The sequence below is a fragment of the Pelmatolapia mariae genome, linkage group LG14 (assembly GCF_036321145.2).
Source record: "Pelmatolapia mariae isolate MD_Pm_ZW linkage group LG14, Pm_UMD_F_2, whole genome shotgun sequence".
Lineage (NCBI taxonomy): Eukaryota > Metazoa > Chordata > Actinopteri > Cichliformes > Cichlidae > Pelmatolapia > Pelmatolapia mariae.
The window spans coordinates 11409585-11422659 of record NC_086239.1 but is presented as its reverse complement, the minus strand read 5'-3'; the positions used below and the strand labels follow the sequence as shown (position 1 = coordinate 11422659).

Sequence of the window (13075 nt, the reverse complement as noted above, 5' to 3'; positions counted from 1 at the left end):
AAATAAGTAATTAAATCCAGCTTATAGCTCATTGCACAAAGAATACAGACATTTGAGACACATGCTAGAATTATTAAAGGCATCATATTAACCTTTATTAAAGCCTTTAAGATAAATTTAAGATATATGCATGTATTAAGGTTTTTTGAGATTCTCCAAGCTTAGCGGTGAAGGATGATACTAGGAAGAACCACTGCATCATTTCAGACTGCCTTTAAGAGGCATGGTAATTAATTGGCTGCCACCATCGTCCGTCTACTGAGGGACTGAGATGTTCTCTGTGTGGATTTGGATTGCTGCATGTGGATTGTAGCATCTGAATGTGGTCTAAATCTCACCAGGTGCATGAAATTTCTTTGCATGTACTGTAACAGACCTTTATTTTTTTCTAACAAGGACCTATCATAGCTGCAGCTCTCTGACCATTTGCTTTGTTTTTGTGTGGCTGAGTTGAGCTAAGATGGTGTTGCTAACTCTTAGATTGGATTTCTTAATTTTGTTAATAAGAACTGACAGCATTCAACAAGCAGATATTAGTTTCGGCTCATGTTTCACACCTCTGCAAGGAGAAGACAGAAGCTGTCTCCTGTGGATTTAAATGTGGGCAGTGACTTTGCAAATTTAGAGGAACAATGTTGTGAAAATTACACAGTGCTGTGAACTTTTGAGGTGTAGAATTACTGCTTCTGCTTTTACCTTAATTCATTCAGGGCATGGGCAGAGAATGTGATAATGTGAATGCCACTTGCACAGTTGTGTACTTTATTCATGTGGCAATGTTTGAGGATATTATGTATGTGAAACTTCTCTGTGTTGAAACAAACCACCGGCAAGCCTCGCTACAGGAAGTTGCCTTAGTGAGGACAGATTATGGGTTTTTGTGTGTGTCAACTCTATCTTTATCTATACCCCAAAGCCATCATATTTAAGCACATACACCATTTCTCTTGACCAAAGGAACCACACACTCCTCTACTTTTCTTACCAACGTCTCTCTCTTTTCTCCATAGGTGCCATGATGGCACCATCTGTTTAAACATGCCAGATGGATAGCCTTAGAGAACAGATCATATTTTAGATATGTAAGCATGACTTTTGTTATTCTTGGTGGTGGCCAGACTTTGTCTGTATAGTCAGACAAGACAAAATAAAACCCCTCCATGTCATGCTAATGATTCTGCATCTTCAAAGAAAAATGAACAAAGCATGTTGGAATCGCAGAATCAAGGATTAGAAGTTTGGATTTAACAAAATATCTGCAACACGCTGATTTGAACTGCAAACAAGTAGCCTGATAGCAGTGGCACATAGATATTTTTTCTATTCATGTTTTTCTCTGTTTTACAAATCCAAGTTCTGGGTTTATGTGAACTTTTATTATTCTATTGAAATCAAGTGATTGTCTTGAATTTCCACAGAATAAGAGAAATGAAAAAAATTATTATTAGGATGCATTATAAGAATGTAAAAGGTTTGCATGAACAGTACTTGAAATGGTGGAACAGGGCTCCAGATGCTGCTATGGTAAAACCTTAATCATGGTAGATTTTGTGGTCTGAACAGAAAAGTGAAAGCAGGTTAGCGCGTAACATGTAAAGTAGGGCTCCTCTTTTATCTGTTCTCTCACATACAAACAGCTGTGCACACTTTCAGTGTCTCCTGCATGGCCAGGTGTCATTAGATCATCTACTCTGTAGTGGGTCTGAATATCAATGAGTGAGTCGTGACTTCTGCTGGGGCTCCTGGTCTGCACGAGCGATGAATAAAACCGACCTGTGTGTGCGTGTTTGCGTGTTTGATCCAGGCGTTAGATGTAAGAAAACAGTGCAGAAGCAGGAACTGTAGGACTGGAAATAAAGGAGAAGACAGTCTGTGCAAAAGACATTTTGCAGTATTTCGATGATTTGTTGATGGGGACAGAGGTGTAGATGAATTGATGCAAGTGAGTTCATTACTCATGTGATCCTGGTGAATCATATCGTTACAGGTCACAGGAAATGTGAGAGTTACTAGCATCCATCTACCGATTATCTTCCACTTATTCAGTTCAGGTTGCCGGGCAGGGCTGGACACTGTCCCAGCTGTCATAGGGCAAACGATGGGGTGCTGCCTGGACAGGTCACCAGGTCTGATCCACTGTTGCTGTTTTAATGCAAACAGCGTCTTCCTGAAATTCCCGTTTAATTTATACTTTGAGGACTTGGACATTAGTCATATTCCTAATTCATGACTTTCAGGATATTCCTGAAAGTTGGTTTGCAAAATTTCTGTAATTAAAAAAATGAAAATGAAAAGACAAAACCACATGCAGCAATATACAGTACAGGAGATCCACAAGGGGGGAGGAGAGGAAACAAGAGAACGGAGAAGGCCAAAGGAGCAAAAACATCAGTTGGATTGCACACTTCAAAGTTTGCAGCTGCAGGGCAGCAGGTGTGAGGGTTTTATTTTGTTCTCCTCTCCCCTTTCCGTCCCGTCTGCCCTTGAGTGTGCTATTTATTCCTCTGTTGCTCGAGCTCTTTCTCCCCATGTCTCATCTCTCCTCTGTCATTAATCCCGGTCTCCGTCTGCCTCTTCTTTGCTCACGGGTGCTACAAAGGATCTCTCCTCCTTCACCGTACAGCCGTCACCTCATTAATACCTGTATAATCAAACCCGTGTTTGTGTGTGCGTGTGTGTGCATGCATGTGCGTGTGTGTGGAGCAAACACATGCATCTGTTTTGTCTTCAAGTGGTGCTGAGGGTGAGTGAATATCACAAGTGGACAAACAGGGATAATAGAGGAGAGAGAGGACGAAAAGGGGGCAAGGTTGCACCTGATCGGCTTCTTAATACTGTGTGACGATGCCGCGCAAGCTGTGGTGAGTAACTGCAGTCTTTTTCTCTCGTGGGTCTATTTTTCCTTATTACATTCTTAAATCAGATTTTTTTTCTTATATTAGCTCGCACTTTGTTGCGTAACACCTGAGATCTTATGAAACCAGTGGAGTAGTTTCTCCTCCTGCCGAGAAGTTATTAAAGTCTGAAAAGCAGATTTCTGATTCGATTGCTATGAATAAGTTCATATTGCTTTTTTTTTTGTCCGCTGAAGGTGCTGTGAGGACTCTGTTGGCCTAGTAAGAGCATCTCTCTTGTGTTGTCAGAGTATCTAATGGGGATCTAAACAGGCAAATAGTGCACAAACGGTGGAAACAAGCAGCTCCCTCCGTGTCTGCGAGTCTACTCAACTTCACATGGGTTGAAGTAAAGTAGTGTGGACTGCACTGAATCTAGTTAAAGTTGGTAAAAGCAGCACAGATCAGAGTGTATTGGAGCAGACTGTAATAAACAGTGTCACTTCAGGATATTTGACGCGGCAGTCATAGAGCTGTTCATCACATTGTCTGATACAGATCAGATTATTGCTTTGGTCTGCGTGAGGTGGATACCCAGGATGTGAAATCGGTCTAAAGGATTGATCTTTCTGTGTCTATTAGTGAAGCTCTGTGTCACAGTCATGGCTCCCGGCTTTCTCTTGTAAGACGCTTCAGCGACAGACGCTTCCACAGTGCAGTAAACCAAAACAAATGACTTGGATATCTTGTTTAACGTGGTTAACCACAGATTGTTTTATTGGCTTGTTTTGTTTTTTCCTTAACAGCGGGCTGTCTGCTCGGCTTCTTGATGATACTGTTGTTAGCATGCATGCGTGTGTTTGCGCAAAGGTCACAGCCACTTGCTGCTAATTATACATTGTTATATGTTATTTCCATTCATTCTCTGCTCCGTCTAAGCGGAGCAGCTGCTTGAATCCGAAAGCGCCTCCCAGCTCAGATGGATGGCTTATAGTGGATGGGATGTGGATAAAGCTGTGATGTTCTCCAAGACTGTAACCAAACTGCACTTGTACATTTTTTTAATGTAATGTAGTTATTTTGCAAATATGAAAAAAGTTTTACTTTATCGTCCACCCGGATTATTGTCCAGACTGAGAGGAAGTTTTAGTGGCCGACGGGCTCAAGAGAGAAGAGGAAATATGAAAGAGGTCTTTTTAAAAGAGGGGACACGATAAAATGAAAAAAGCCCCCTTCCCTTGTCGTTGTCTAGCCTAGATTTTTGGGGCCAGGTGTAAATGTTATCTGGTTGCCAGCATCATGGAAAAGAGCAAATGGGCTGCTGCTGCCGCTGCTGCTATTTCTGGAGCCTGGCATTTAATCTATCTCTCGGTGTACCTTCTATATTGCGGGGAACGACGGCGAGTTGTGGCCACCGAACAAACAGGAGACTGAATGTCCGCTGGTATTATATTTACTTTAGGTGACGGCTTATTAAAGCTCGAGGCTTTGCTCGGCAGCACGAAGAGAAGAAGCAGTGATTAGTCACAGGGAGGCTGTATACAGCCTTAATGAGCTGTCAACTTTATTGTGTTTTTCCTTATTGGAAGTGCTTGTTGATGCAGTGTACACAGATACAGTCTGCTACATAATTTAATATAAGCCTGCAATCACTGGCAGGGGGGGAAAAAGCAAAGAGCAGAAATGAAGGACAGAAGTTCACTCAGTTAATATCTAATGCACAGCTGCCCACAGTGACTGTGACCTTCAGCTGGGGTTAATCTGGGAACCAGAGTTCAATATACGCAAGCTGACTGAGGTCAGGTGGTTCAGTTTCAGTTCGCTTCTTTTGGCAGCGCAGCTTCGGGCCTTGCCTGTGTGTTTTGTTTCCCTCTGCCTCAGACCGTGTGAAAAAAGGTTAGAGAAAGCAACCACACAGTTGCGGATGCATTAGCAGCAGTATGATGTGGGAAGTGGTCGGACTCCACCCGTTCTTGTGCACTCAACAAAGGATGTCACACTTCCTCTCATGTCACACCTCCAGTTTCAGTGAAGCTACGCCATAGGAAACCATTTACACACTTTTTATGTGTGCCATCTAATTTTTCTAGTGAAAATAACTGCCAGTATCCACTTATATTAAAAATCATTTACATTCAATTGTTAAAATTTTTGTTTGGGGTCCTAGTCTTTTATATACTTATCCACCTATTTAGAGATCTTGATATCTTTGTGCAGAAATATGGACCACGATTCATCTCTCCTGTGGCCACAAGAGGGAGCCGAGTCCATGTGTTTGTCACAAACTGACTCCTACAGCAGTGAGCAAAAATCAGTGCACTGCAATGAAAGCAGCTGAAGTGAAGTAAAAGATCCACTGGGTGGAACAGTTTCTCTATTAGATCAGTGCCGATGGCCGTCCCACCTGTTAACGTGTACCTGTTGAAAGTACTACTGGAAATGACGTAAGAATAAATTATCTAGGTAAACCAATAAAGGCAATGCAAGCTAACTAACTAAAGTCATACTTAACAAATTGGAAGGTGTTTTTATTTTGCATATGCTTAAATATTTATGTTACACATTACCAACATTAAAAAAGGCACAATTCTGCATGATGGTCTCATCAGTTAAATTTCTCCTGATATAAACATGAAGTCCAGCAGGCTCATGTCTGCACCACTGCAAGACAAAACCACAGCCATATTGTCTTCAACAGCCTATAGGGAGCCGTGGCTGTTGCCATGGCAGCAAGAACTGATGATCAGCTGATGGTCCAGCATTGCTCATTACCATGGTGACGAGCCTGGGTTGTCTCACCTTGCGACCGGACTTCATCGGCAACACATAAGAATACAACCTGCAGAAAGATGCCGTGACTTGTAATACGAGCGATCACCTACACTCGAAGTTTTGTTTTATTCATTAATTTGCTTATTGTTATTAAAAGTTAATAAAATGCTGGAGGTTTATGTATATTTCCAGTCCCATGGCATATTGTATTCGAGACACCTCAATACAAATGTTTTTTTTTTGTTACAATAGACACTTTTTAATTTTTAAATGATGTAAAAAAGTACAAGTAATCAGTATACGTATATATGAAACATCTTGTGTTTTATTGACCCAGTGTCCTATTTTACTTTTTTTCTTCCTAAGCTCTAGTTTCCTTATATTTACACTTAATCTGCATTTGCTAAAATAAGCACTTCATCACGTTTGCCTGCTGTCTTACACATGGTTTAAGGTGGTATCAGTGAGAAACGATACACACGGTGAACATATGGAAACAGGACGTGTTAGCTGCTCTTAGCTACAGCAGCAGCAGGGAGGGGAGTAGTGTGGGCTCCCTGAAACACAATCACATCCCTGTGTAGTAATACTTACTTACTCTCAAAGTGGTCAACACTAGACTGCACCTCTGAGACGATCATTAAATCACCAGAGCAGCATTCATCAGATGTTGTGTTTCTGGTTACTGGGGCAATCTAAGTCAAGCATTTAGTCCCCTTTAAGTTCTTTTTTTAGTCACCAGCAACAGAAATATCTGCTCTCTCTCTCTGACTCTGTTACATCACCCTTGACTATGTTTACCAGCTGATTGCTGGATGTTTTTTATTCTCCTTTCTGCTGTTAAGTGCCAGGTTTTAAGTATTCTAAGAGCAGTGAGAGGGAACTATTAAGAAATCAGCAAAAAATGAAAGCTGAAATATTTGTAAATTGTGGGAATATGTACAGTACATATAGCCATGTGAGCTATTCCTCATCCCAATGAGCTGGTTATGTTATAGCATATTTACATACACTAATCATAACTACACAGATAGAAAATAGCCAACTTCTTTCTGTTTGTTCTTCGTGTGCTCTTGTTTTACTTTCTATAATGGCTGACAGCAAATGAAACTCTAGCCTGAAGGCTTTACTGACACAGGTTTTCTTTTGATTATTAACAAGCAAGGAGTAAAAACAAATTACTGTCTGCTTGTTTTCCTCTGTCCTCTCTCGCTGTTTCTTAAATGTTTTGTCACCGCATGTGCTCTGCAGCTTGTTAAAGCGACAGTTTTGTTACTCTAAAGTCCCCCAGACAGCCAGCAGCCTCTTTGCTTTTGACAAATATTTACTTCTTGCCTTCTCCCTGATACTACACGTACACACGCACACACACACACACACACACACACACACAAAGTAGCTGATAGCGCACCATCTGGCCTGAGTGCGGGCTGTTAAGGGCTCATAAAAGTAGACCCTCACCTATTTAGAGCCGTAAGGGCTCCCCGGGCGGGTAAACAGCACACACACAGACACACACGCACACATACACAAACACATTTCTTCTGCATACATGTGCCCACGCACATTCAAATTCAATATTCACATCCACTGGGGATGTAGGAGGTGAGACAGGTAGGAGGTGAGAGCATCAAAGGATGTACCTGGTCCTGTTCTGAGAATGTCTTCGTAACTACTGGCCTCGCTGACTTGCTTTGAGGATAAACAGAGATTGATTCAGCAAACTTCCAAACTGACCCTACAGTTACATCTGAGTCAGCCCCGATACAGATGCACATCTGCTAGCTTTGTGCGTGTGCTTGTTTTTTTCATCACATGAAAGCGACTTAAAATTATTACGAATTATGTAATGTGAGGCTCATACCTCATTTTCACCTCACAACCAGTGGTTGTCAGATGGCTTTAGAGCAGTCTCTAGGCCTGTGTATCTTAATCCTACACTGTAAACAAGATTTTACCAACAAGTTTGCGTTATGTGGTTAGCAGTGACATGTCTGCAAAATATCGATAGATTTGCAGAAAAGATTAAGAGATGTTTAGTAAAATTATATCTTTGAGCAACATTCAGAGATTTGTTATACAGCAAGAAGGTAGATTAATGCTTAAGAAAAACTAACACATATCTGGCTTTGGTAGTTTTTCACAACCAAATCTGCTAGCCAAAAAACTCAGACTGCTCTAAACAAACAGTTTCAGACAGTTTTTTCCTGCTCTTTGTTTTAATATAGTAATTTCTGTTATTTTTGTCTGCGGTTCAAGCTTTTTTGCAAATGGCAACTCCTCCCTTATTTAGGTCTCTTCCTGTTAGTTGGGAATTCTTCTTTCCCACTGTTGCTCATCGTAAGAAAGTCGATTAAAAGGCGGTTTCCTTAAACCAGTGTTTCCCAACCTTTTGGAGCCACGGCACATATTTTATATTAGAAAAATCACACGCCGCACCACCAAACAAAAATGTCACAAAAAGCATATTGATAATTTTTCAGCACCAGCTATAGCAGAATTGGCTCGGTTTGTCCCCAGTATACCTTTTTTCCTTTCTTCTGACCGCTACTCATGCTAGGGCCTTCATCTGGGTCGGAATTTTCTCCAGGACCCAGGTCAGATTGATTACATTTTCTTTTCAAATGTTTATCCATTGCCATTACGCACTGCATCGTCTCACAGCATGAGTATTATGTAGTTTTTCTTCATCTTCTTCTCTTTTACTGGCATTTGGCAACCCATTTAATTAGAGCAGGTAGTTGTACTGCCCTCTAGTGGAAGAGAATGTAAGTGTTCTGCCCGTTACTCACACAGATCGCTTAGAGTACTACTCAGGTGGAACCAGCTAACCTTCCACGGCACACCTGATCATTTCTCACAGCAGTGGTTGGGAAACTGCCTTAAACGGAGAAGGTTAGATACAGCAAGGGGCTTCACCAAGACCCAGTGCAAGCTAAATATACAATATACTCCATGTAAGTACTGTAAGTACTACTTTAAGTATGTTAGGAAAAAGTGAACTGCTGTAAATCAAATAATTTGAATAGTCATTAATAACATACACTTTTTGAGGAAACCAATAAAAACTTACAAGAATATGTCCACATTTTTAAGTGATAGGTGTTGGTATGTGTTATGTACTCTCTCGCTCTGTCTTGTTTCTCCAGGAGTCATTGGCTGGCACCGTTGCCATTAGAAACAAACTCAGAATATATATATTTTTTTAGGATTTTGTCTGTTGACGATTTTTGTACACAAACACTTAAGACCTACATACTGGCAAATTATAGTCCATCTCCTCAGTCTTTCAAAGCAAGCAGAGTGATACTGTGGAAAGCGTAGAAAATGAAAAAGGGAATAAGCGAAAGGATGGAGATGGACTTTGGGTTGTCTGGAGGAGTGAAAGATGGATCAAGGGCGATAAAGAGAGCAAGGAGACAATAATAGAGCAGGGGAGACAGATCCTTTCTGAGACCGAACAAATAGAAAAGAGAGGAGAAAGTTCGACCTTCCTTCCTTCCTTTCTGGCACAGCCGTCCACCCTGCATAGAGGAGGTGCTCTTAACATCTGAACGAGTAAAGACTGAAGAGAAAAGTAATAAGAACTGAAGGATGGAGGGACTGAAAAACAAGATAGCTTCTCTCTCGGGAACAATGAGCTGTGAACAGTGAAAAGGGAAAGAGCAGAAATAACAAAGAGGAAAAAATGAAGGAGCAGTGGGGCTGTGAAAGATCAGTTTTTTCCCCTCTCTCTCTCCTAAAGTTCGACCTCTGTTAGTAAAAGTTTGTGTGCGAGAAGCTGCACATGTCCGTTGCTTCTCTCGGCCCTTGTGAGGTCATCCGCGAGTGTCCATATGAAAGCTCTTGACAGATGGTTCAGCTCTTGGCCGCTGATGTTCATGTGATTCGGAAGCTTATTTAGAGGATTTAGTGAAACTGTTAACTTTTTATTTTTCAGTGTAAGACCATCTCTTAATCTTCCATGAGTATCAGTGACTCATCATGGTGGCTCAGCGTGAGGTTTGCATATTCTCTCTTTCTTTCTGCGGGTTTCCTCTGGGAGCTCAGGTTTTTAGCACCAAATAGGGGAGGTTATGTTCTCCTTTCAAATGCCCTTCACCAAGCCACTGGCTTTTATTCAGCTCTACGTTTTATATGCAGACACATAAAAAAACGAGCACACCCAATTTCCCTCCAACCGTGTCCATTTTGTACATACATCAGAGGCAGGGAACACGACCCTGTCAGAGCCGAGCTCAAATGCAATTGTCTTTCAAAGGAATAATTCATCTCCATATGAGCAACCTGCTGATACCCTCAGCTTAGCCTTGCTTGTTTGGCCCACACATTTTTGCTAGCAGCTGAAATGGTAATGACTTGTGTTGATAGATCTTTGCAATTCACCTCAGGTCACTACAAAATCACATCACGTGCACCAAGTGACAGCTATTTGTGCAACATGACTGGGAGAAAACATTTAAAGCAAGCAGATGGTGAAACCATTAAAACGGTTTATCAAGTCTTACCGTCTTTTGTTACTGTGCTATATCGATATATTTTCTATTCTCACATGGTAATAATAATAATCATATTTTTGAAATAATAGTTTCTTGTAGCTGTTGTAGCTGCAGCAAAATCTCAGTAGACTATGCCTCTATTGACAAATGCTATTAATAGAGATGTATAAAGCAGTTCTTTTCAGTATGGAAAAGCTACAAACACACACAGAATCATTCTTTTTCTTCTGCCTCACCACTTCAGGAACATTGTGGAGTTTATCCCAGATATCATAGCTATCATAAGGTAAAAGGTGGGATACACCTTGGACAGGTTGCCAGTCTATCATATGGCTAGCACAGAGAGCCAGACAATCATATCAGTAGTTTGGGACCAAGTATCTTTTGGCTGTGAGCAGCCGTTCTAACCACTGCACCAGTGTACCAATATGCCTAAATATGTAGAGAAAATGAACAAAAAAGCCTCAAAAAATGGGGATTGTGTTTAAAAATGGCTGTAATTCCAGAACAGTTAACAGAAAATTCTGTAAAACCCTTTGAATTAATGCTGAAAGTCTTCAACTCGATTGTTTGAGTTAAAATCCGCAAAGTGGTGGTGTACAGATGCAAAATTTGTGTCTTTGTCCAATAACTTATGTACTAACTGAATGTTTATTGTAAAAAAGGCTTCAATAATGGATGATAAATGGTGACCACTTTAACTGACAGGCTGATGGCGACACAGACGGCTATAGCTGGCAGCAGCCTGTCGGGCTTCATCTCAGCTAATTGGAGTCACTGACCTGGATCTCTCAAAGGTGTTTGTGGTCTTGGCGCCTTTGGAGCAATTATATTGGAATTATATGGTTCCTATGCAGTTAATTATATTAACAGCCTATCCAAGAAGTTTGTGATGCTGTTTTGGTGATAGAATTTCTGGTATTTTATTAGTATGTTACTTAGCACTAATTAGCAGGTATCTATGTGTGTGTGAGGCAGCCGGTGTTTGAAATACATGCTTTCATTTTACGATTGGGCTTAAAGCAGATCAGCTACTGATCGGAAGGTTGGTGGTTCGATTCCTGGCTCCCCCAGTCTGCATGCCAAATATCCTTGGGCAAGATACTAACCCCAAATTGCCCTCTGATGCATTCATCGGAGTGTGAATGTGTGAATGTTTATCAGTTGCACTTGAGTTTAGAAGTTCTTGTACGAGTGGGTGTGAATGGGTGAATGTGGCATGTTGTATAGAGCGCTTTGAGTACTCTGGGAGAGTAGAAAAGCGCTATATAAGAATCAGTCCATTTACCATTAGTGATCCTGCTATAGTTGTCCCATGATACAATTTGCCTCTATTTCACCCCTTTTTATTGTCATTGCATTTATAAGCCTTTTGCCATAGTTTGTTTTTTAGTTTATATTTCTCTCAGGCTGGTTTTGCTGGACGTTTCTTCCTGTTGAAAGGGAGTTCTTCCTTCACACAGTTGCCAAGTGCTGCCCATAGGGTGTTGCCTGATTATTTGAGTTCACGCTTCAGTACTGTAAGATGCTGAGTGGTGCTGGTGGCATCACAGTGGGTCTTTTATACACAATCTGCACCCTCATAGTGAGGGAGAAGGAGCATAGGTTACAGACAGTGAGATTATAACAGAGGAAGAGTGAACAAAAGTTTCTGAAGCTTCAGATAATAAAAGGAAAGCCTGTGTTCAGAAGAAAGATGACAGTCATAAAATGGAAGGTGGGAACAAACAGATTACCTTTGGTGTGGCTTTTTCCTTTTAGAGGGATACATCATACGTCATCATCTCCTGTGTTGGTGCAATTACTCTTATTGCTGGAAGGGGAAAGACAGACAAGATCTGCACTGCGGGTTTCACATATAGTGCAAGTGCAGAATACAGTGACACATTGTTTGTGACTGCATTTGTGTTTCCCTCACTTTTCTTCCTTGATGAGTTATTCCTCTTGTGCCCCTTCAATGTCTATTTCCCAAGGTGCGTATCTAAACGCATGCATGTGTATTTCTGTGTATTTCGCGTGGGGCAACCAGCTGTCAGCCGAAATCCCACTCAACCAAGCAAACTGAGAAAGCAGGAAATTGATTTACCTCTCTGATGTTACGCATGACATTATGGTCCCAGGGGACACGGAGAGAAACAAAGGGATAAAAGAGTTCCACAAACCTCGACTGAGCAGTGCTTTATAGAGGAGCTGAACAGAGGAACGAGAGGGCGTAATTATCTAAAGACGCTCATTTTTTCCTGTTGTCTCACGTGATGCAGCATCTTTGAAATTCTTGCATTTGCCCACCTATGTTTTCACACCTATCAGAAATCCATTTGCAGTCATCCCAGCAATTACGTTTCAGAAATGCACGTAGTTTATGCATATGCAAGAGAGAAGAAAACATCACCTGAAGCCAAATTACAGACACATCGCAAGCAAAGATAAACAATCGAGCTTCAAATAGCCCAGAGTGTGTGAAAATAATTGTCTGATGACATTTCTGTTTCGGTGAAATGACAGCACGGAGCAGAGAGCTAGTCAAGGCCAGTGTGCTTGGTGATTAACAAAGGACTGTCTGTGATTTGACACTGTAATCAGCGCTCACAAAGGGACGGATATATCTCTTATTCAGCACGGCCCTGCATCACTCATCCTATTTCTCTCCTCCGACTCTGTTCTCTCACTTGCATTTTCTCTCTGCCCTCTGCTCATTTATCTTCTTGTTTGCAGTGTGTCTTTGATTCTTTCCTCAACCTTGTTTCCTCATGTGTTTTTAGGCCTTTTTTCACACATTCTTCTCAGTGTTGGATTTTCTTTTACTCTTCATGCCACAGTTTATTTTGTATTAGTTTCTCTAGATTTTGTCTGCAGCATCTGTGTCTCAGTGATGATTTGAATGAGTCTTTTGTCATTTTTTGGAGCGAGAAACAGAAGCAGAAGCAGCCTGGGGGCTATAACATACTCCAGTATGTTACAGCTGGAGTA

At 41.2% G+C, this 13075-nt stretch overlaps 1 protein-coding gene across 1 annotated transcript in view; it reads left to right on the top strand.

Moving 5' to 3' along the window:
- Positions 1-13075, top strand: part of rap1gap2a (RAP1 GTPase activating protein 2a) — a 94492-nt gene that overhangs the window by 21312 nt on the left and 60105 nt on the right. The gene's annotated exons all lie outside the window — the stretch shown is intronic.